The 21,795-nt window shown below is 44.5% G+C and overlaps 1 pseudogene; it reads right to left on the minus strand.

Moving 5' to 3' along the window:
- Window positions 1-522: 522 nt before the first annotated feature.
- LOC135050213 (NEDD4-like E3 ubiquitin-protein ligase WWP1) overlaps window positions 523-21,795 on the minus strand; it is a 28,765-nt pseudogene continuing 7,492 nt past the window's right edge.

A 21,795-nucleotide genomic window follows, 5' to 3' on the forward strand; every position in this document is an offset into this window, starting at 1 on the left:
GCCCCATCTTAAGCCCAGCAAGTTTTGTCAAAGGGTAATGTTGCATTTATTTTTTTCTTCCCATTAGCCGAATCTGTGTTTTCTATATGGCTTGTGATTCCTTACTATATGTCCCTTGGTCCCGTCTATGTGTTTAATAATGTGGCTTGTGTTTTCTGTCTAGGGGGTCTATATTGACTATGTGTCCTACTACTCCTACAATCTCTGGCAAAATGCCCTTCCTTCCTACAAGTGTAACATATTTTTGACCTTGACTTACCATTAGGTATCTGGGGTTTGGACTGATGGGTCTTTCCTGTATGTGCCTGTATACTTACCGTCCTCAACCTCTCCACCTGTTGTTCTCTGCGCCTTGCAATATTCTTGTAATGTTCAATAGCGCACTCTCTAAGATTAGCTACTGTGACCCCTTTCCAATTTGGCAAAGAAGTCTGCACCCTGACCCTCAATGCCTTATTGAGCCCGTCCATTAGCACAGAGACAGCCACCTCCCATTTGCTGTATTAGTTTTTACGAGTGATCTTATCCAGACGGAGAGTTTTCTATTACTGCAAAAGACAAAAAAAAAAGTTTAACAAGCTTCTAGGTCATGCAAAGTATTCATTCAATCCTTCTCATCCCGTATTAAGGGTCTGTACATGGTCCAACAAACATTTCCGAGCTCATCTTGACTAGGGGCATTACTAGGAATGAATACTTCTTATATGGTAACTAAAAGAAATACCTGGAGGTTACCCTGTCTCTGTCCGCTTTCCTACTGGCAAATACTAATGTGCGGACAGGTTTTTCTCCATTTCTGACGTTACTTTCTTGATTTTTATTTATTTATTTATTTATTTTACTATATATGTACACGAATGATACCATACTTACCAGTTCCACTGGTCTCAGCCACTTCCCCCGCAGGCTACTGCTCTTCTTTTACCGGTTGGATTGCATGAGAGATGGCTGAAAACAATCAGGTCGCCTTCTCCTCCTAAATAAAACTTCAACATCCATTAGTACATATATAGGTTACAGTCATATTTTTCATATTTTTATTATTTTCTATAGTTTGTATGCTGGCCGTAACTGCTTCCTCATCTACATATGGCAGTGTACTTGCATTCTCTTTTTTTTCCCTACTTGTTTATTGTTGCTACAAGTTCAAACAGTTCTTATATTTCCGTTCTTGTCTTATATGACTTTGGTTAGACATACTACCTGCAATACCTTAGGATCAAACTCACCAACCCCTCTTGTTGCCACAGGTTTAAACAATTTGTATATCTGACCCTTTGTTTTCTAGATTTTATCAGACATATTCTAATCTTTACGTTCTGCAGTACATCTGGCTCAAAGTTGCCTATCCTTGTAAATGGGGTTTTATCTTCCGCAGTCATACATAACCATTCCTTGCAAAAAGCCTCCGTGTGTGAACCATATTTTTCACACATAATAAACCTTGCTGACCCTTTTGGCCTCAATTCTCCAGCCTGAACACTGCATAAACGTCTCTCATTTGTGCAACTGGCTCCCATATATGTGGGTCTTTTTAATAACTAAAAATTCCCACAAACACCAAAATACTCAATGCAAGCAGACGGTGGAAGTCTGTCCGAGCGCCTTCCATTCGCTCTCGCCCACGCTGGCCAGTACAATGATACACCGTCAATAGCGGATCGCAATGTACCCAACTTAGGGCTCCTATAAGACCTTACAGCACCATAACTTCTTTCGGTGGAGGTTCTGTTGGAATATTTTCCTGAGAGAGGCAGCGAAAAATTCCTTTTCGGTATCTTTCCACTGGAATTTTTTGTAGGGTGAAAAACAGAGAAATTAGATAACTATTGTTCACCCTTTCCAGTGGAAGCCCACCAGGGAGATTTCCCCGACGTTATCAAAGAAAAACCCCTTTGTCTATACAATCACGTCTGCGTATGCTTTTCCACAGCGCATATGACACAATGGTATCACGTTGTGCTGTGTAGAACACACGGACGTGCGATTCAATCGCACAGCCTATAGATACTAGTTATCTATATGCCCTACGATTGCTGTAGACCACCTAAAACACCTAGACCACTCTAGACCACCTAGTTGTATGGGACACCTAGACCACTCCAGATCACCTAGACCACCTAGTTCTGATCACGCAAGGTAGTGAATCCTACGCCACCGGGCCTCTACTAAGACAGTGTTCACCGACGGGATCCCGAATTCCCAGGTTCAGCTCCACTCACTCCGCTTTCACTCACTCAAATACACCTGTTTTTTCTGTTCAGAAAATTGTTTTACTCCCTTAAATCAGCAGCTTTATTCCAGAGGTGCTTGCAGTTTTTAAACTAAATTTAGAGTAACATGCTTTTGAAATCGGATAGCTAGAGTATGTGCTATTGTATTTAAGGTATACTATCCCACCTTTTAATTGAACAAACTATCATGTGATTTGTACTTTGCACCCGTAATCCTACGCAACCTGCGTAAACACACGACCGTGCGTGCCTTTTACGCCGCATGTGCGACCCTGTTCTTTATCCGTACCACGTGTACAACTTACGTCCGCAATTCAACAAACCACACAGTCTCTATAAATGTGAGCAATACTAACTATAATCACTCACTTAACACAACCCACACTTGTTCTGTATAATCCTTTACGACTGGGCCAGAACTGCATTTTGTGTTTTTAGAATTACGCCCTTAAATACATTTACTTCAAATTTATCTATATAGCAAACAAATGTATCCAATTTCACACAGATATAAAATGACTAATAACCTATAATTTAAATGCTATGATTCAGATTGGATAGCTATCTTGCAGAACATACACTGATATAAATATACACATAATTATAATAATAATATTATATATATATATATATATATATATCATTTACTAGCCTCCTTTGAGATACCTTACCTTTTCACTGCCTGTAATTTGCATATCAAAGATATTTGCTGTTCACTACTAAAAAAAAGTAGTTACACAGGTTAATTTGCATTTCAATGGCTATCCTCCACAAGTCTTTGAAGAAAAGAAAGTTAAAAAAAAACCCAAACTCTTTTTTTCCTTTTTCACAGACAAGAAGGAAAAAAAAAATTCACTTATCTCACCATTTACTCTCACTAGGCCCAATTGAAACTATTTGTAATTGGCATGGGTTAAATATATTCATTGGTAACTCATAAATGGTGCTATGAATGTGACAAAGGAAACTGATTGTTCTGAGCAGACTGAAAATCAGCTATTTAGCTATTTAGAAAGTGATCTTCCTAAAATGGCCACTGCTCCTCCCCCTTCCACATCCATGAGGTTTACACAAAATGGTGGACAGGCCATGTGGTTAGTCCAAAATGGAGGACAGACCATGCGGCTTCCTTTGTCACAAAGAAATCACACTCCACACTGGCACCAAAGTTACTTTAGGCCTGAGTTTAAAAAAAATATACAACATTTCTCAGCATGCTAACACAGCCATATCATGGATATGCAGCAACTTTTAAATGTACTTTTAAATCTACTTAACAGATAAACAATCCAATCTGAATCAAACACAATATGACTTATTTGAACTTTGTTTTGCAACAATAAAAATACGCTTTAGCATCTTAAATATTATGAGAAACACATTGTCCCTTGAATTTCATATCAGCGGCTTACTGGTAACACAACAATACACGTGGATGTTGTTTGTCAGCGTTGCAATGCGTCCATTGTTAGCCGGTCGATCACAGCCGCGTTTGTAATGTACAGTGCATCATTAAGACCGTGAAATTGCGGACGCAGCCCTCATCTGTAAATACCAAATTGCTTTCTAACAAATATTTAAAATGCCTGCTCTAATTTATACTGCGGACGCCAGGCGCATCTTAGTACCATATACGATAAAAGTGCGCTGTACGTTGCAAAACACTACATCCCTTAAGAGAAAACAATACACCCACACATTATCTGAGTTCCAAAGCTCATTGATGTATATATTTGTTATTAAAAGGATATGTATTCAATATATCACAATGTACAGTGTATATATATATATATATATATATATATATATGTGTACAATAGAGGTGTATAGTAAGCGCTTAAAACCTAAAACGTTTACAATAAATATATAAAAATTCGTGCATGACTTATTCACGTTAAATTCCAAACAGCACTCCCACGTGTAGGGGCTGCAGTATAGACTCTCTTATTGACTCATATTTCGTTGAGTCACAATTAAAAATGTTCAAATAGGGATAAAGTCTCTGCGCCTTCAGTGCTTGGGTGTAGACACTTCCATCTGTGTATAACCAGAAAATGACATATATATATGCGTACCGGAAATATGATCAAATAGTGCCTGTAGTGGTATCTTTAATAGGTCATCTCCCCTTGTCTTCTTACTCCATGTATAAACGCCCTCAGCGGGGTGTTAGAACACAATTTACATAGGCAGAAGGAGAAGATGTGTCAGTAAGAATGCTCTTACTATTTATAAAGTGACTTGTGCCGTATTTGTGCAAAATAATGTATTTTATATATGAAGTGCTCTGTGCCTATAGTGTTTCTATAAACCACTATATTTCTTGTGATTTCTAATATAGATAATCAAAATCACACCTCAGTGGTTAAAAAGAATAATAAAATAATAAAAAGAAGATAATGACTCACTCCTTTTTGTAAATGCTGCTCATATGAGGCGATCAATGACCTAATCTGGTACCTCTATAGAGAAAGTTTTTTTCTCATGAAAAAAACACAGAAGGAAAAAAAAAGGGGAAGCTAATAGTGTGATATAGTTTTTTCAAAATTTTAATCACACACATACATAAAAAATGGAATCGTACAATTTAAAAATCAATAATAGGCTTATCTGTTATACAGGTAGTTGGAGAGGTAGCGGAAGCTGGCCCAACGCGTTTCGTCCCTTTAACAGCTTTCTTGGGACTTCCTCAGGGGTTGTAGTACATTTCCCTGCATTCCCATACTCTTTTATACCCTAACTAATCATTTGGACCTCACTTCCGGTCACTCGCGACCGGAAGTGGCATGTGCGCATGCTCAAATACAATCCTGTATTAGAGTTAATTCCGTACGTGCGCCGGGAAACTACATTTCCCGGAGTGCTTTGCGCCAGAACCAGAAGTGCTGTTTCCTGATTCGTGGAGGAGTGACGCGTGACCAGAAGTGGTCATTCGTGTATAGACGCTATGTCCTTACTGTAAGGACATAGCGTCTATACACGAATGACCACTTCCGGTCACGCGTCACTCCTCCACGAATCAGGAAACAGCACTTCTGGTTCTGGCGCAAAGCACTCAGGGAAATGTAGTTTCCCGGCGCACGTACGGAATTAACTCTAATACAGGATTGTATTTGAGCATGCGCACATGCCACTTCCGGTCGCGAGTGACCGGAAGTGAGGTCCAAATGATTAGTTAGGGTATAAAAGAGTATGGGAATGCAGGGAAATGTACTACAACCCCTGAGGAAGTCCCAAGAAAGCTGTTAAAGGGACGAAACGCGTTGGGCCAGCTTCCGCTACCTCTCCAACTACCTGTATAACAGATAAGCCTATTATTGATTTTTAAATTGTACGATTCCATTTTTTATGTATGTGTGTGATTAAAATTTTGAAAAAACTATATCACACTATTAGCTTCCCCTTTTTTTTTCCTTCTGTGTTTTTTTCATGAGAAAAAAACTTTCTCTATAGAGGTACCAGATTAGGTCATTGATCGCCTCATATGAGCAGCATTTACAAAAAGGAGTGAGTCATTATCTTCTTTTTATTATTTTATTATTCTTTTTAACCACTGAGGTGTGATTTTGATTATCTATATTAGAAATCACAAGAAATATAGTGGTTTATAGAAACACTATAGGCACAGAGCACTTCATATATAAAATACATTATTTTGCACAAATACGGCACAAGTCACTTTATAAATAGTAAGAGCATTCTTACTGACACATCTTCTCCTTCTGCCTATGTAAATTGTGTTCTAACACCCCGCTGAGGGCGTTTATACATGGAGTAAGAAGACAAGGGGAGATGACCTATTAAAGATACCACTACAGGCACTATTTGATCATATTTCCGGTACGCATATATATATGTCATTTTCTGGTTATACACAGATGGAAGTGTCTACACCCAAGCACTGAAGGCGCAGAGACTTTATCCCTATTTGAATATATATATATATAGTTACATGGTTACAATTTATACAGTAAGCAGTTAATACAAACGAAATCAAATACAGTTACAGGCCAGCAAATACATCACCATATCTTTCTCATATAAAGTCTTCCCTCCATATTACTCTTTCTCTCTCTCTGTAAAATCATGTAGGCACCGGACTAGCAGCAACTCCACCATCATCTGGGACAAAAGAGCAACTAACTCTCTAAGTCCTAGAAACTGCCTATATCACTCAGTGGGAGTTTTCAGTGTGTTGGTTTCAGTCTCCTTCTATTGGTCCAGAGGCCAGACCTCTCAAGAACTCAACGGCTCATTGGTCAGAGTGAGGGCTTTTGTCCTGTGTTGCTGGCACGTGTGTCTGCCCCCAGGGCCATGCTGTGGAACTAGTTTCAAGTCTTCAAAAGATCTTTTGTTCACTTTAGAATTTTGACTTCATATTCCTTCATTTAATCATATCTACTTGTTGCACTGAGCTACAACTTAATAACAAACATCAAATGAATCTACACATTAATCTGGTTACTGTAATACCAAACACGACATGTCTATCTTGCTTCGTTCCAATAATACACATACATGACGTTACTCCATTATATAATTAAAACATTATGATGTCTGGCGCTTGATATGTTATAATTATGTGCTGTATGAAATATGTGTCGAATCTATCTCTGTGGCATGTCTGTGTAAATGCATATGTTACCATATATTGCTGTGCTCGCTGCGCATATTTGCAAGCTTAGCGACTCATAATGTGTGGAGTCTGTATGTTCTCTCTATGTAATATTTTTGACTTTGACAGAACGGACCCAACATTGCGCTGTTCGTTGCCCACCCTGGCCGCCTCCCACTGCCTGCATCCCCCCCACCAGCCTTTCCCGCTGCCCGCATCTCTCCCCTTCATCCGCCCACTGCCTGCACCCACCCGTGCAGCTACTCACTTGATGTTGGGCAGGAAGAGCCGGGAGCCGAGGGACAGGAGCCAGCACGGATGGTGGTGAGTGACATATACACACTCTCTCTTACTCTTTCTCGCCTGGTTCAATGCTATAAGGGGCTACCTGGTGCAATGTGTATAACGGGCTACATGCTGCAATGTGTATAATGGGCTACCTGGTGCAATGTGCACAAGGGGCTACCTGGTGCAATGTGTATAATGGTCTACCTGGTCCAATGTGTATAATGGGCAACCTGGTGTAATGTGTATAATGGGCTACTTGGTGCAATGTGTATAATGGGCTACCTGGTGCACTGCTATAAAGGGCTACCTGGTGCAATGTGTATAATGGCCTACCTGCTGCAATGTGTATAATGGGCTTCCTGGTGCAATGTGTATAAGGGGCTACCTGGTGCAATGTGTATAAGGGGCTACCTGGTACAATGTGTATAAAGTGCTACCCCCCTCCACTGCATCAGAGCAGCGGCGCAACATGGCATTCTCCCCACCCACCACTGCATCAGAGCAGCAGCGGATGGAGGGCGGTCGGACAGGCAGAGCAACAGTACAGCTGATGAGTTATTAAGGAGGGGTTCAGCAACGGATATCATTGTGTTTGGGGAAGGGGGGGGCGGACAATATTGTTGTGCCTAGGGGCAGCCTGGCCCCTAAATCCGGCTCTGTAATTTTGCACTGGCTAATTGAAGCAGCAGGGTTATTCAATTAGTTCTGAAGGCAACCCGCAGCCTACAGTTAACAAGAGTTTTTTTTTCCAAGTCTTAGGGCCCGAACAGAAATCCCTGATAAATAGCCTGTTTTTGGGTGCCGCTGCCATGTAACCCATAGGTCCTGCAACTTATCTATCGGCAGGGGCGGATTGGCCATAGGGCTTACCAAGAAGATTCCTGGTAGGCTGACGTGTCTGTGGGGCCTGTTTTGTGTGTAGTCATGTGGCCCCACCCCCCACATGGCAGGCAGCCCACCTCATTCAGTACCCTGCATTGTCCCCATTCATTCTGTTATTCCATTTCTGCAGTACAGCAACTCTGCCATCCAGTGATGCTGCCATGACTACACAGCATGTTATACTTCTTGTGTTGTCCATGTCCAGCCACTTCTACAAAATTTTACAGGGCCACTTTTAGTTCCCAATCTGCCCCTGGTCTCAGACACAACTGTAGCAAAAGACGCAAGGAAGGCCACAACTGCGTACAATCAGGCCCTATGAGGAGCGATCCCGCCCCCCTCAACAGACCACACCCCCATTAGGGCTGCTTCCCTCAATTCTCCAGGCTGGTATTCCATCCCAATCCGTCCCTATCTAATACCCATTAAATATGGTAATTTACTGGGTGAGAAAAAGGGGCTCTAAATGAATCGCCTGCTCATGACGGAGGGGTCCCGCAAGCGATGAGCCAACTCCTACTGATAAAAGTCTGTGTCCTACTATGAGAGCTTGGAGCAATACATAGGCAGTGTTTGCTGTAAGCTGCTGAATGTAACATAGCGGCAACCAAGTAGTTGCAAATAACTTTGACAACTGTCCTGGGAGTGGCAGAGCGTGTGGTCCCTGGCCATGTCTGAGCTGGAAGATGAGCCCAGTACAGCCTGGGCCAGAAGCCAGCAGCAACGACCGACGCTACAGGCACAGTGTACATATGACCCGAGTTGGATGTATAGCAGGATTTAGCACATTACGAGAGTGTGCCATGAGACATTGTTGAATCAGTAAGGCACAAGTTCACAATACAGATATTTTTAAAGAGTTAATGGTTCTATCAGTATGGATACAGTTATCACTCCTCATGGTGTTCAGGCATATAATTAAGAGTAACAGAAATATCAAATCACATCAATGCCGCGGCAGGCATAACTATTACATTCTTGTGGGATTTAGCATGGCATTGTTCAGATGAGTAATTTAGTTTAGCAGGAGTCTCAAAGTATACATTAATGCCACAGCAGGCTTATCTTAAGCTGGGAACACACTGGAGCGTTGTTGGGCGATTTGCCGTTTCGTAATGACAAATGTACATCGCTCAGTTCATACAGGCAATTGCGCACTCCCGTGGTCGCTAGCAACGGATGCTAGGTTTGATGTGCCGCACAACAAACTTATCGATATCGCTAGCAACCTAGTTTTTGCTTATAAAGGACGGAACATGATCTTTCCGTCCTTCATAAAGCTTGTTCCAGTGTTTACACAGATTCTGGGCTCCAGAGCATTTGTTTCGATTTCGGAACGAATGCCTGTTGCTCCAGTGTATACCCAATTTTATAAAATCTTAGCTTTTAAACATGACATTGTAACATAACAATTGGTATGTTACAATGAAGTGATATAATGGGTGGGTGGGTGGGGAGTGGCAAGAGATGTCACTATAAGGAGTTATTGGTGTTACTGCCAAGGAAAGTTGGTGTTACAGGAGGCCCAGTTGTTACAGTGCCTTGCTAAAGTATTCACCCTCTTTGAATTTTTCATGTTTTGTTGCCTCACAACCTGGAATTAAAATGGATTATTTGAAGGTTTGTATCATTTCGTTCCCAGAACATGGCTACAACTTTGAAGATGTTTTTGTCTTTTTTATTGTGAAGCAAATAACAAATAGGACAAAATAACAGAAAACTTCACCGTGCATAACTGTTCACCCCCCTAAAGTCAGTACTTTGTAGAGCCACCTTTTGCGGCAATTACAGCTGCAATTCGCTTTGGATAAGTCTCTATGAGCTTGACACATCTTGCCACTGGGATTTTTGCCCATTCCGCAAGGCAAAACTGCTCTAACTCCTTCATGTTGGATGGTTTCCGCTTGTGAACAGCAATCTTCAAGTCTGACCACAGATCTCAATTGGATTGAGATCTGGGCTTTGACTAGGCCATTCCAACACATTTAAATGTTTCCCCTTAAACCACTCGAGTGTTGCTTTAGCAGTATGCTTCGGGTCATTGTCCTGCTAGAAAGTGAACCTATGTCCCAGTCTCAAATCACAGGCAGACTGAAACAGGTTTTGCTAAAGAATATCCCTGTATTTAGCACCATCCATCTTTCCCTTGACTCAAAACAGTTTCCTAGTCCCTGCTGCTGAAAAACATCCCCACAGCATGATGCTGCCACCACCATGTTTCACTGTGGGGATGGAGTTCTTGGGGTGATGGGTTTGCTCCAGACATAGCGTTTTCCTTGGTGGCCGAAAAGTTCTCATCTGACCACCTTCCTCCATACATTTGGGGAATCGTCCACATGCCTTTTGGCAAACTCAAAACGTGCCTTCTTATTTTTAACACTGAGTAATGGTTCTTTTCTGGCCACTCTTCCGTAAAGCCCAGCTTTATGGAGTATAAGGCTTATTGTGGTCACATGCGCAGATACACCAGTCTCTGCTGTGGAACTCTGCAGATCCTTCAGGGTTACCTTTGGTCTCTCTGCTGCCTCTCTGATTAATGCCCTCCTTGCCCGGTCTGTGAGTTTTGGTGGCCGGCCTTCTCTTGGCAGGTTTGTTGTGGTACCATGTTCATTCCATTTGAAGATGATGGATTTGATGGTGCTCCGGGGGATCAATAAATTTGGATATTTTTTTTTAACCCAACCCTGACTTGTACTTCTCAACAACTTTGTCCCTGACTTGTTTGGAGTGCTCCTTGGTCTTCATGGTGTTATGCCTCTTGCTTAGTGGTGTTGCAGCCTCTGGGGTATCTAAGGGGTATTAGATTGCACACAGGTGGACTTCATTTCACTAACTATGTTTCTGAGGTAATTGGTTGCACCAGAACTTTAGAGGGGCTTCATAGCAAACAGGATGAATACATATGCACATGCCAATTTTCACATTTCTATAACAATTATTTTTTATATACATTTTTCTCATTTCACTTCACCAACTTATACTATTTTATGCATATCCATCACATAAACTGTAGATAAAAAAAAAAAATTACAGGTTGTAATGTAACAAAATAGGTAAAAAGCCAAGGGGGTGAATACTTTAGCAAGGCACTGTATAGCAAGCCTAGTAGTTACAGAAGGTCCAGGTGTGACAGGAAGTCCAAGTGATTAAGCAAAGCCAAAGCAATCTGTCTTTGATAGTGAAAAAAGCATCTTCACCTTCACCTCCTTATAGATATTATGTGGGGGTAAGTATAGATTTATTTCTGCTAGATCATACCATCAGAGAGACGCTGGTGGAGGAGGAGAGAGACGCTGGTGGGAGGAGGAGACGCTGACGAGACGCTGAGACCGGAACCGGAAGTGACAGTGCGGGGGTCAGGCACGCGTGTGATCGCGCACGTGTGTGTGTGTGAGGGAGAGAAGCTGCCGGGTCGGGCCAGAGGGGGGGTGCCGGATCGGGTGCCCGATAGAGGTCAGAGCCGGATTGCAGGATAAGGGAGCCGGAGCACAGCAAGGGGTGTCAGAGTGGAGCGCAGCAAGTCTAACAGCTGCTGCTGCTGCCACTCTCTGTGTAATAAGTAAAAAAAAAAAAAAAAAAAGGAAATCAGGAGCGTTTAATCTTGAGTGAGTGAGGGACACAGTGTAGTGTAGTGTGTGACTGAGGGGCCGAGAATTGTGTGTGAGAGAGGGATAGAGAGTGGGGGGGGGGCTGTGATTGGGGATCTCACTCAGTGCATGTCGTGCAAGATGTACGCACACCTGGAGCAACTGTCCCAGTGTGATTACATCTGCACGAGGTGTGTGCGTACGGTTGCCCTGTAAGCCCAGGTAACGGATCTAGAGCAAACCGTTACGCGGCTGAGGGAGATTCACAATCTCGAGCAAGAACTAGATAGAACAGTGGAGGAGCTGCGGGAAGTGTCACTGGTAGAAGAGGAAGATCAAGGAGCTAGCTGGGTCACAGCTAGAAGGAAGAAAAAGAGGGGGAGGCTCAACATCTCCGGACTATCAAACCCGAATAAATTTGCACAACTGGACGAGGATTCGGAGGATGATAGTGAGGAAATGTCGGTGCCGGAGGGGACTGTTTCCTCTAGCATCCAGAGGAGCGGCCCCTCTGGTGCAGTTGGGACAAAAGATAGTGAGGTACCTAGTCAGATTGTGGTGGTAGGGGACTCTATCATCAGGAAGGCAGATAGGGCAATCTGCTACCAGTACCGTGATCGCAGTACAGTCTGTTGTCTCCTGGGTGCTCGGGTGCGGCACATCGCGGACCGGGTAGATAGATTGTTGGGAGGGGCTGGGAAAGACCCGGCGGTCTTGGTGCATGTTGGCACCAATGACAAAGTCAGCGGAAGGTGGGATGTCCTTAAGATAGACTATAGGGAATTAGGCAGGAAACTTAAGGCACGGACATCGGAGGTAATATTCTCTGAAATATTACCCGTGCCACGCGCTAGTCCAGGGAGGCAGAGGGAGATTAGGGAGGTAAATGTGTGGCTTAGAGACTGGTGCAGAAAAGAGGGGTTCGTGTTCCTGGAACACTGGGCGGACTTCTCAGTCAGGCGCCATCTTTTTTGTCGTAATGGATTGCACCTGAATGAGGAGGGGGCAGCGGTGCTGGGGGGATGGATGGTTAGAAGGTTGGAGGAGATTTTAAACTAGGAGCCTGGGGGGAGGGTTTAGCTAGAAACTACGAGGCGTGCAGTGAGAATAGTGGGGATGACGGTAGTAAACGAAATGGGGGAGAAGTCGGGGGGAGGGTAAGAGCAGCCGGTAAAGGTATCAACATGGGTACTAAAAGAGGTTTTACCAAAGCACTAACTAATGACGATTACAGGTCATCGTTGCTACATAAAGTAAAAGATGTCCCTAAAGCAAAGGGAAATACTTATCTTAGTTGTATGTATGTGAACGCTAGAAGCCTTACTGGTAAAAACGCCGAACTAGAAATAATTGCAGCAAGTAAACAGTATGATATTATAGGCATTACTGAAACTTGGTGGGACGAATCTCATGACTGGACAGTCAACCTAGAAGGCTATACGCTGTTTAGGACAGACAGACTAAATAAAAGGGGTGGAGGGGTGTGTCTTTACGTAAAACCATTTCTCATACGTCCTAGAGGATGCTGGGGACTCCAAAAGGACCATGGGGTATAGACGGGATCCGCAGGAGACATGGGCACTTTAAGACGTTAAATGGGTGTGAACTGGCTCCTCCCTCTATGCCCAGGGCCGGTGCAAGGTCTCACTGCACCCTAGGCAAATCTTCAACCTAGCGCCCCCTAACCTGCAAACCCCACCATCACAACCTCTCGGAGGGAAAATGCAGGTGGCCACTAGGTGGGCTGGGGTGAATTGCATCATTATACATATACAGAGAAAAGGAACAACACTTTTAAAGTGAAAAAGTATATTGTAAACAAAGTCACAACATTTTGTGACTTTGTTCAGCAGCAGTCAGTGCGGTGTAAATGGAGGAGGCCGCATACAAAGAAATCCTTCACTTTTTTGCTAGATTCATTTAGTGGCGCCCTCCAGGGGCCGGCGCCCCTAGGCAACCGCCTAAAGCTGCCTAATGGTAGAGCCGGCCCTGTCTATGCCCCTCCTCCAGACCTCAGTTAGATGCTGTGCCCAGAGAGACTGGGCACATAACAGGGGAGCTCTACTGAGTTTCTCTGAAAAGACTTTATGTTAGGTTTATTATTTTCAGGGAACACTGCTGGCAACAGGCTCCCTGCTTCGTGGGACTGAGGGGAGAGAAGCAGACCTACTTCTGTGAGTTTAAAGGCTCTGCTTCTTAGGCTACTGGACACCATTAGCTCCAGAGGGTCTGATCACTTGGTATAGCCTAGCTGCTCGTTCCTGGAGCCGCGCCGTCGTCCCCCTCACAGAGCCAGAAGAAAGAAGCCGGGTGAGTAGCAGAAGCAAAGAAGACTTCAGAAAGACTGCAGAAGACTTCAGTTCTCAGAGGTACCGCACAGCGGTCGCGCTGCGCGCCATTGCTCCCACAGCAGCTGCAGAGACGCTGGTCCTGGCCTCCTCACTACTGTCAAGTAACAGGGTGCAAAACGGGGGGGGGGGGGGGGGGGCACAGCTAAATTGGTGTTGATATACTTATATATATTTATATAAAAAGCGCTGGTGGACCTGGGACTTGATATATTTATTAGTTTCAGTCCTGTATAGGCGCTGGGTGTGAGCTGGCAAACTCTCTCTGTGTTTCTCTAACAGATCTTAGTGTGGGTCTGTCCCCTATAGCCCAGTGTGTTTGTGCGTGTCGGTACGGGTGTGTCGACATGTCTGAGGCTGAATGCTCTTCCCAGGAGGAAGCTGGAGTGGGGACAGTACAGACTAAGGGAGTGACTCTGTCGGCACCGTCGACTGCTGATTGGGTGAATATGTTGAGTGTCTTCAATGCAAATGTGGCTTTATTAAACAAGAGATTGGATAAATCTGAGGCCCAGAACCGAACATAGAGACAATCCATGGAAGATGCTTTGTCCCAAACTCAGACCCCCTCGGGGTCACTAAAACGGTCGTTTACCCAAATAGCAGATACTGATACCGACACGGATTCCGATTCCAGTGTCGACGAATGGGATGCCAGGTTGAATCCGAAACTGGCTAAAAGCATTCAGTACATGATTGTGGCTATAAAAGAGGTGTTACATATCACAGAGGACCCTGCCGTTCCTGAGACGAGGGTCTGTATGTTTAAAGGGAAGAAACCTGAGGTAACTTTTCCTCCCTCTCATGAACTGAATGCCCTTTTTGAGAAGCCTTGGGAAGTTCCTGACAACAAGTTATTGATTCCAAAGAGAATTGTTATGGCATATCCTTTTCCCTCTGTGGACAGGAAAAAGTGGGAGTCAACCCCCACTGTCGACAAAGCTCTAGCGCGGCTGTCCAAGAAGGTGGCGCTTCTGTCTCCTGACATGGCAGCCCTGAAGGATCCTGCGGATCGCAAACAGGAAACTACTTTGAAATCTATTTATGTCACTACGGGCACGCTGCTCAGACCTGCAGTAGCATCAGCATGGGTGAGTAGTGCTATTGAAAAATGGGCAGAGAACTTGTCATCTGAATTAGACTCCCTGGATAGGGATAGCGTTCTTTTGACACTGGGTCATATCAGGGACGTGGCAGTCTACCTAAGGGAGGCTGCGAGAGATATTGGCCTCTTGGGATCAAGGGCCAATGCCATGGCAATCTCGGATAGGAGAGCATTATGGACTCATCAATGGAATGGCGATGCTAAATCGAAGAGGGCTATGGAGTCTCTGCCGTATAAAGGTGGCGTTTTGTTTGGTGAGGGCCTCGCGGACCTGGTATCTACAGCTACCGCGGGTAAGTCATCGTTTTTACCGTATGTCCCAGCCCACCAAAAGAAAGCGCCCCATTACCAGATGCAGTCCTTTCGGTCTAATAAATTAAAAAAAGGACGTGGATCCTCCTTCCTTGCTACTAAGGGTAGGGGAAGGGGAAAGAGGTCGCCGGCCATGGCAGGCTCCCAGAAGCCAAAGTCCTCCCCGGCCTCTGCCAAATCCACCGCATGACGCTGGGACTCCCCTGCGGGAGTCCGCACCGGTGGGGGCACGTCTTCAACTCTTCAGTCAGGTCTGGGCCCGTTCGGCCCTCGATCCTTGGGTGCTGGAAATAGTGACCAAAGGGTACAAATTGGAGTTTCAAGAAGTGCCCCCTCACCGATTTTTCAAATCAACCTTGCCAGGTTCTCTTCCAGAAAGGGAGGTAGTATGAGCTGCGATACAAAAGCTGTGTCAACAGCAGGTCATTGTCACGGTACCTCCGTCACAACGGGGAGAAGGCTTCTATTCAAGCCTGTTTGTGGTTCCGAAGCCCGATGGCACGGTCAGACCAATTCTCAATTTAAAATCCCTCAATGTGTATCTGAAAAGATTCAAATTCAAAATGGAATCTCTCCGAGCAGTGATTTCCAGTCTGGAAGGGGGGGGATTTTATGGTGTCAGTCGACATAAAGGATGCCTACTTACATGTCCCCATTTTTCCTCCACATCAGATTACCTGAGGTTTGCGGTTCAGGATTGTCATTACCAGTTTCAGACGTTGCCGTTTGGGCTTTCCACGGCTCCGAGAATTTTCACCAAGGTAATGGCAGAAATGATGGTGCTCCTGCGCAAGCAGGGTGTCACAATTATCCCGTACTTGGACGATCTCCTGATAAAGGCGAGATCAAAGGAGCAGTTGCTAAGAAGCGTCACGCTCTCCCTGACGATCCTGCAACAACATGGATGACTCCTGAATTTGCCAAAGTCACAGTTGGTTCCGACAACGCGCCTGTCATTCTTGGGCATGATTTTGGATACGGAACGGAAGAGAGTTTTTCTCCCAGCAGAAAAAGCTCTGGAGATCCAGAGCATGGTAAAAGAGATTCTGAAACCAGCAAGAGTGTTGATTCATCAATGCACTCGAGTACTGGGGAAGATGGTGGTGGCTACGAGGGTGTTTCAGTGGGACCTGTTGGACAAGTGGTCCGGGTCTCACTTCCACATGCACCGGAAGATAAGCCTATCTTCCAGGACCAGAGTTTCTCTGCTGTGGTGGCTCCAAAGTTCTCACCTCCTAGAGGGGCGCAGATTCGGGATCCAGGATTGGATCCTGGTGACCACGGATGCAAGCCTCCGAGGTTGGGGAGCGGTCACACAGGGGGAAAATTTCCAAGGAAAAAGGTCAAGCCAGGAAGCTTGTCTGCACATAAACATTCTGGAATTAAGAGCCATCTGCAATGGCATCTACAAGCAGAGCATCTCCTTCGAGGCCTGCCCATCCTGATTCAGTCGGACAACATAACAGCAGTGGCGTACATAAACCGCCAAGGCGGAACAAGGAGCAGAGCGGCGATGGCGGAGGCCACAAAGGTTCTCCGCTGGGCAGAAAAACATACAAGTGCTCTGTCAGCAGTCTTCATTCCGGGCGTGGACAACTAGGAGGCAGACTTCCTCAGCAGGCACGATCTCCATCCAGGAGAGTGGGGTCTTCATCAAAAGGTCTTTGCAGAAGTGACGAGTCGGGGAATTCCTCCAATAGACATGATGGTGTCTCGCCTCAACAAGAAAATTCAGAGATACTGTTCCAGGTCAAGGGACCCTCAAGCCAGTGTGGTGGATGCCCTGGTGACACCCTGGGTGTTTCAGTCGGTTTATGTGTTCCCTCCATTTCCACTTATCCCAAAGGTGATAAGCCTCATAAGAAGAACAAGGGTTCAGGCGATACTCGTCGTTCCAGATTGGCAACGGAGGGCCTGGTATCCGGATCTTCAGGAACTCATAGCAAGGGCCGTGCGTGTTTCAAGACTTACCACGGTTGCGTTTGACGGCATGGAGGTTGAACGCCAAATCTTAGCCCGGAAGGGTATTCCCGGTCAAGTCATCCCTGCACTGCTTAAAGCAAGGAAGGAGGTAACGGCGAAGCATTATCACCGTATTTGGAGAAATTACGTGTCTTGGTGTGAAGCCAGGAAGGCTCCTACGGAAGATTTTCAGCTGGGTCATTTTCTCCATTTTTTGCAGGCAGGTGTGGATGCGGGCCTAAAGTTAGGCTCCATTAAAGTCCAGATTTCGGCCTTATCGATATTCTTTCAAAAAGAATTGGTCTCCCTTCCGGAAGTTCAGACTTTCGTGAAGGGAGTGCTGCACATCCAACCTCCATTTGTGCCCCCGGTGGCACCTTGAGACCTTAACGTGGTGTTGCAGTTCCTTACGTCACATTGGTTTGAACCTTTACAGAAGGTTGAGTTAAAATTCCTCACGTGGAAGGTGGTCATGCTTTTGGCATTGGCGTCCGCACGGCAGGTGTCGGAATTAGCGGCTTTGTCTCACAAGAGTCCCTATTTGATCTTCCATGTGGATAGAGCGGAATTGCGAACTCGACAACAATTTCTACCAAAGGTGGTTTCTTCGTTTCACATGAACCAACCTATTGTGGTGCCTGTGGCTACTGAAGCCTTGGCTGACTCGAAGTCTCTCGATGTAGTCAGAGCTTTGAAGATTTATGTCGCCAGAACGACTCGTATTCGGAAAACGGAGGCTCTGTTTGTCCTTGGGGCTCCTGCTTCCAAGCAGACTATTGCACGCTGGATCTGTAATACGATACAGCATGCGCATTCTATGGCTGGATTGCCATTACCGAAGTCGGTGAAGGCCCATTCTACCAGAAAGGTGGGCTCATCTTGGGCGGCTGCCTGAGGGGTCTCACCGTTACAGCTTTGCCGAGCAGCTACTTGGTCGGGTTCAAACACTTTTGCAAAATTCTACAAGTTTGATACCCTGGCTGATGAGGACCTCATGTTTGCTCAATTGGTGCTGCAGAGTCATCCGCACTCTCCTGCCCGTTCTGGAGCTTTGGTATAATCCCCATGGTCCTTTTGGAGTCCCCAGCATCCTCTAGGACATATGAGAAAATAGGATTTTAATACCTACCGGTAAATCCTTTTCTCTTAGTCCGTAAAGGATGCTGGGCGCCCGTCCCAGTGCGGACTCTGGGGGTAATTCCAAGTTGATCGCAGCAGGAATTTTGTTAGCAGTTGGGCAAAACTACGTGCACTGCAGAGGAGGCAGATATAACATGTGCAGAGAGAGTTAGATTTGGGTGTAGTGTGTTCAATCTGCAATCTAAATTGCAATGTAAAAATAAAGCAGCCAGTATTTACCCTGCACAGAAACAAAATAACCCACCCAAATCTATCTCTCACTGCACATGTTATATCTGCCTCCCCTGCAGTGCACATGGTTTTGCCCAATTGCTAACAAAGTTCCTGCTGCGATCAACTTGGAATTACCCCCTCTATCTGCAGTACTTGCTTTAGTTATTGCTTTTGTTACAAAAAGGTTGTGTTTCGGTTGTGATCAACCTGTTGCTGATTTTAGTTCATTCCGTTAATATTTTAGTTATATTCCGTTGGTATTTTCTTAAAAGCCGTGTTGTACGGTGTGTGTGTGGTGTAAGCTGGTATGTGTCTCACCCTTAGTTAACAAAAATCCTTTTCCTCGAAATGTCCGTCTCCCTGGGCACAGTTACTATAACTGAGGTCTGGAGGAGGGGCATAGAGGGAGGAGCCAGTTCACACCCATTTAAAGTCTTAAAGTGCCCATGTCTCATGCGGATCCCGTCTATACCCCATGGTCCTTTTGGAGTCCCCAGCATCCTCTACGAACTAAGAGAAAAGGATTTACCGGTAGGTATTAAAATCCTATTTTTTAAAACCTGATATATGGGAGGATTTGCAGGAGGGGACTGTAGATACGGTCAAGACGCTGTGGGTAGAAATTGCATGTGGCGAAAAGGGAAGAAAAAAGTTAGTTTTGGGGGTATGCTACAGGCCGCCTGGTATTAATTTATTTGACGAGGAATTGTTACTGAAGCAAATTGAAAGAGCAGCAGGAGTAGGTGACATAGTAGTGATGGGAGATTTTAACTATCCAGAGATAAACTGGAAAAACGATTCATGTGATACTGCTAGGGGTAATAGGTTTTTAAATACAATGATAACTACTTAGTTCAACTAATTGAGGAACCCACCAGGTACAATGCAATCTTAGACTTGGTATTAACAAACAATGGGGAATTGGTATCAGATATTAAAGTGGGGGAGTCCATAGGAAACAGCGACCACAATAAGGTCACATTCAATATCAGTTTTCATAAACAGTCCTATACTGGCTCAATTAGGACTCTAAACTTTAGCAAAGCCAACTTTGAAATGATGAAGGAAATTTTAAGGGATATTGATTGGGAAGGTATGTTTCTAGGAAAAAATACTACAGAGAAATGGGATGTATTAAAATCACTACTAGCTAAAAATACTCTCAAATGTATGCCTACGAGCAGCAAAAAAAGGATTAATAATAATAAACCGATGTGGCTTGATAAAAAAATAAAGGAACTTATGGGCAAGAAAAGGCGAGCATTTCAAAAATACAAATCTGATGGGAATGCGCAATCATTTCAGCACTATAAGGACTGTAACAAAATATGCAAAAAAGAAATAAGAGCAGCTTAAGTAGAAACGGAAAAACTAGTAGCTAAGGAAAGCAAATCAAATCCCAAAAAATTAGTATAGGCCCTGTAAAAGACAAGTCAGGAGTCTTAATCAAAAATGATAATGACATAGCGGACATACTTAATGAATTTTTTTCAACAGTATTTACTAGAGAGGACCCAATTCAGGGACTAACACACAATCTCAATAATGAGAATATCCCACTGATAGGTACTTGTCAGGTCCGGGTGTTTTTGTGAATCTGTTAACCCGGGACCAACCACAGGTGTAGGTGCTGGGGTATGAAGAAAGTAGGGAGGACGAAGAAAGTTCCGTTTCATATATTTATTAAAAATAACAATTCAGTAAAGAGTTAAATGACAAGTTGTTAATCATCATATTATACTGAAGTATTGCAGGAATGGCAGAAATAATATGCAGGATATAGCTCAAAGATAAATAAAAGAAATGTTCATGGAAACGTATGCAAAACAAGCTGATGAATAAATGTTGAATTGTCCAAATATAAATAAGCTTTGATGCAGAACTGTAGAATGTGTTTAACTGGATAATGCAGACATGAAGAAATAACTGTAAGGATTTGCAATGAAGTTTTGAGAGTTAACTAAGAGGCTGTGAAGAATTATCTTTGTTATGGCAACATAGAAAATAAAAGTACTGAATTGGGTTACTTGCAGATTCCGGAGATCACTGTGAAACTGTAGCAGATGACAAGGTGATGAATGGGTTAAATGCTGAGTAGAACAAACGAACAGCTGAGGGTAGTGGAATCCTCCAAACTTTGTATGGTAGGCAGACAAGGTAACCTCATGCAAGACTCTGGGAATCCAACTGCTTCCAGTAGGTGTGCAATTAACTGACAGCACAGCGGGGAGCTGGTGGATCTTTTAGCAGTGAAGGCTGCAGACGGACCTCTGGGAACGGAGGCGATATCTGGACCACGGGAATCACACAGGAATGCACGGAGAGAGCTCAGAGCTAGAGCACAGCGTTGATACAACAAAGCACTGGCCCAGAGTAACATAATCCCAGCCTACTTAAAGGCAGCACAAGCACGGGATTGGCTTACACCTGCCCACAGGTGTTTTCACAAGTGCTCTGTATTACCTATTTGGTCTCCAACATGGCCACCTCCTATACAGCAGACACTCCGCAGTGCCTTAGGCCATTTGGTCCCCGCACTCACAGTTCCCAGATTCTGCATTACCTGTGCCACCGATCACGCCGCGTCCCCACACGGGCGCACAGCACCGCGAGCAACCGCACTGGCAACGGATGAACCCCATAACCCGCAAAGGTAAGAGACCGGTTCGTGACAGTACCCCCTCTTCTACGGGTGGTCTCCGAACACCTTTGAACCTTGTCAGGATTTTTGGAGAAGTATTTCTGTACCAGTCTTGGAGCATGAACATCTTCAGAGAAAACCCAGGATCTCTCCTCCGGACCGTAACCCTTCCAGTCGACCAAAAACTGTAAACATCCATATCGGGAACGTGAGTCCACAATCTCTTTAACTTCAAATTCCTCATTCTGCAAAGAGTGAACTTTAGGAGATTTGGACTGGGTAGTATGGAACTTATTGAGAATCAAAGGCTTCAGTAAAGATGTATGAAAGGCGTTAGGAATTCTCACAGACGGTGGCAACTTGACTTTGTATGACACAGGGTTGAGTACCTTTACAATGGGAAATAGACCAATAAACTTGGGAGCAAATTTCTTAGAAGGGACTTTGAACCTGAGATTGCGCGTAGAA

This window comes from Pseudophryne corroboree, chromosome 1 (genome assembly GCF_028390025.1).
Source record: "Pseudophryne corroboree isolate aPseCor3 chromosome 1, aPseCor3.hap2, whole genome shotgun sequence".
In the NCBI taxonomy this organism is placed as follows: domain Eukaryota; kingdom Metazoa; phylum Chordata; class Amphibia; order Anura; family Myobatrachidae; genus Pseudophryne; species Pseudophryne corroboree.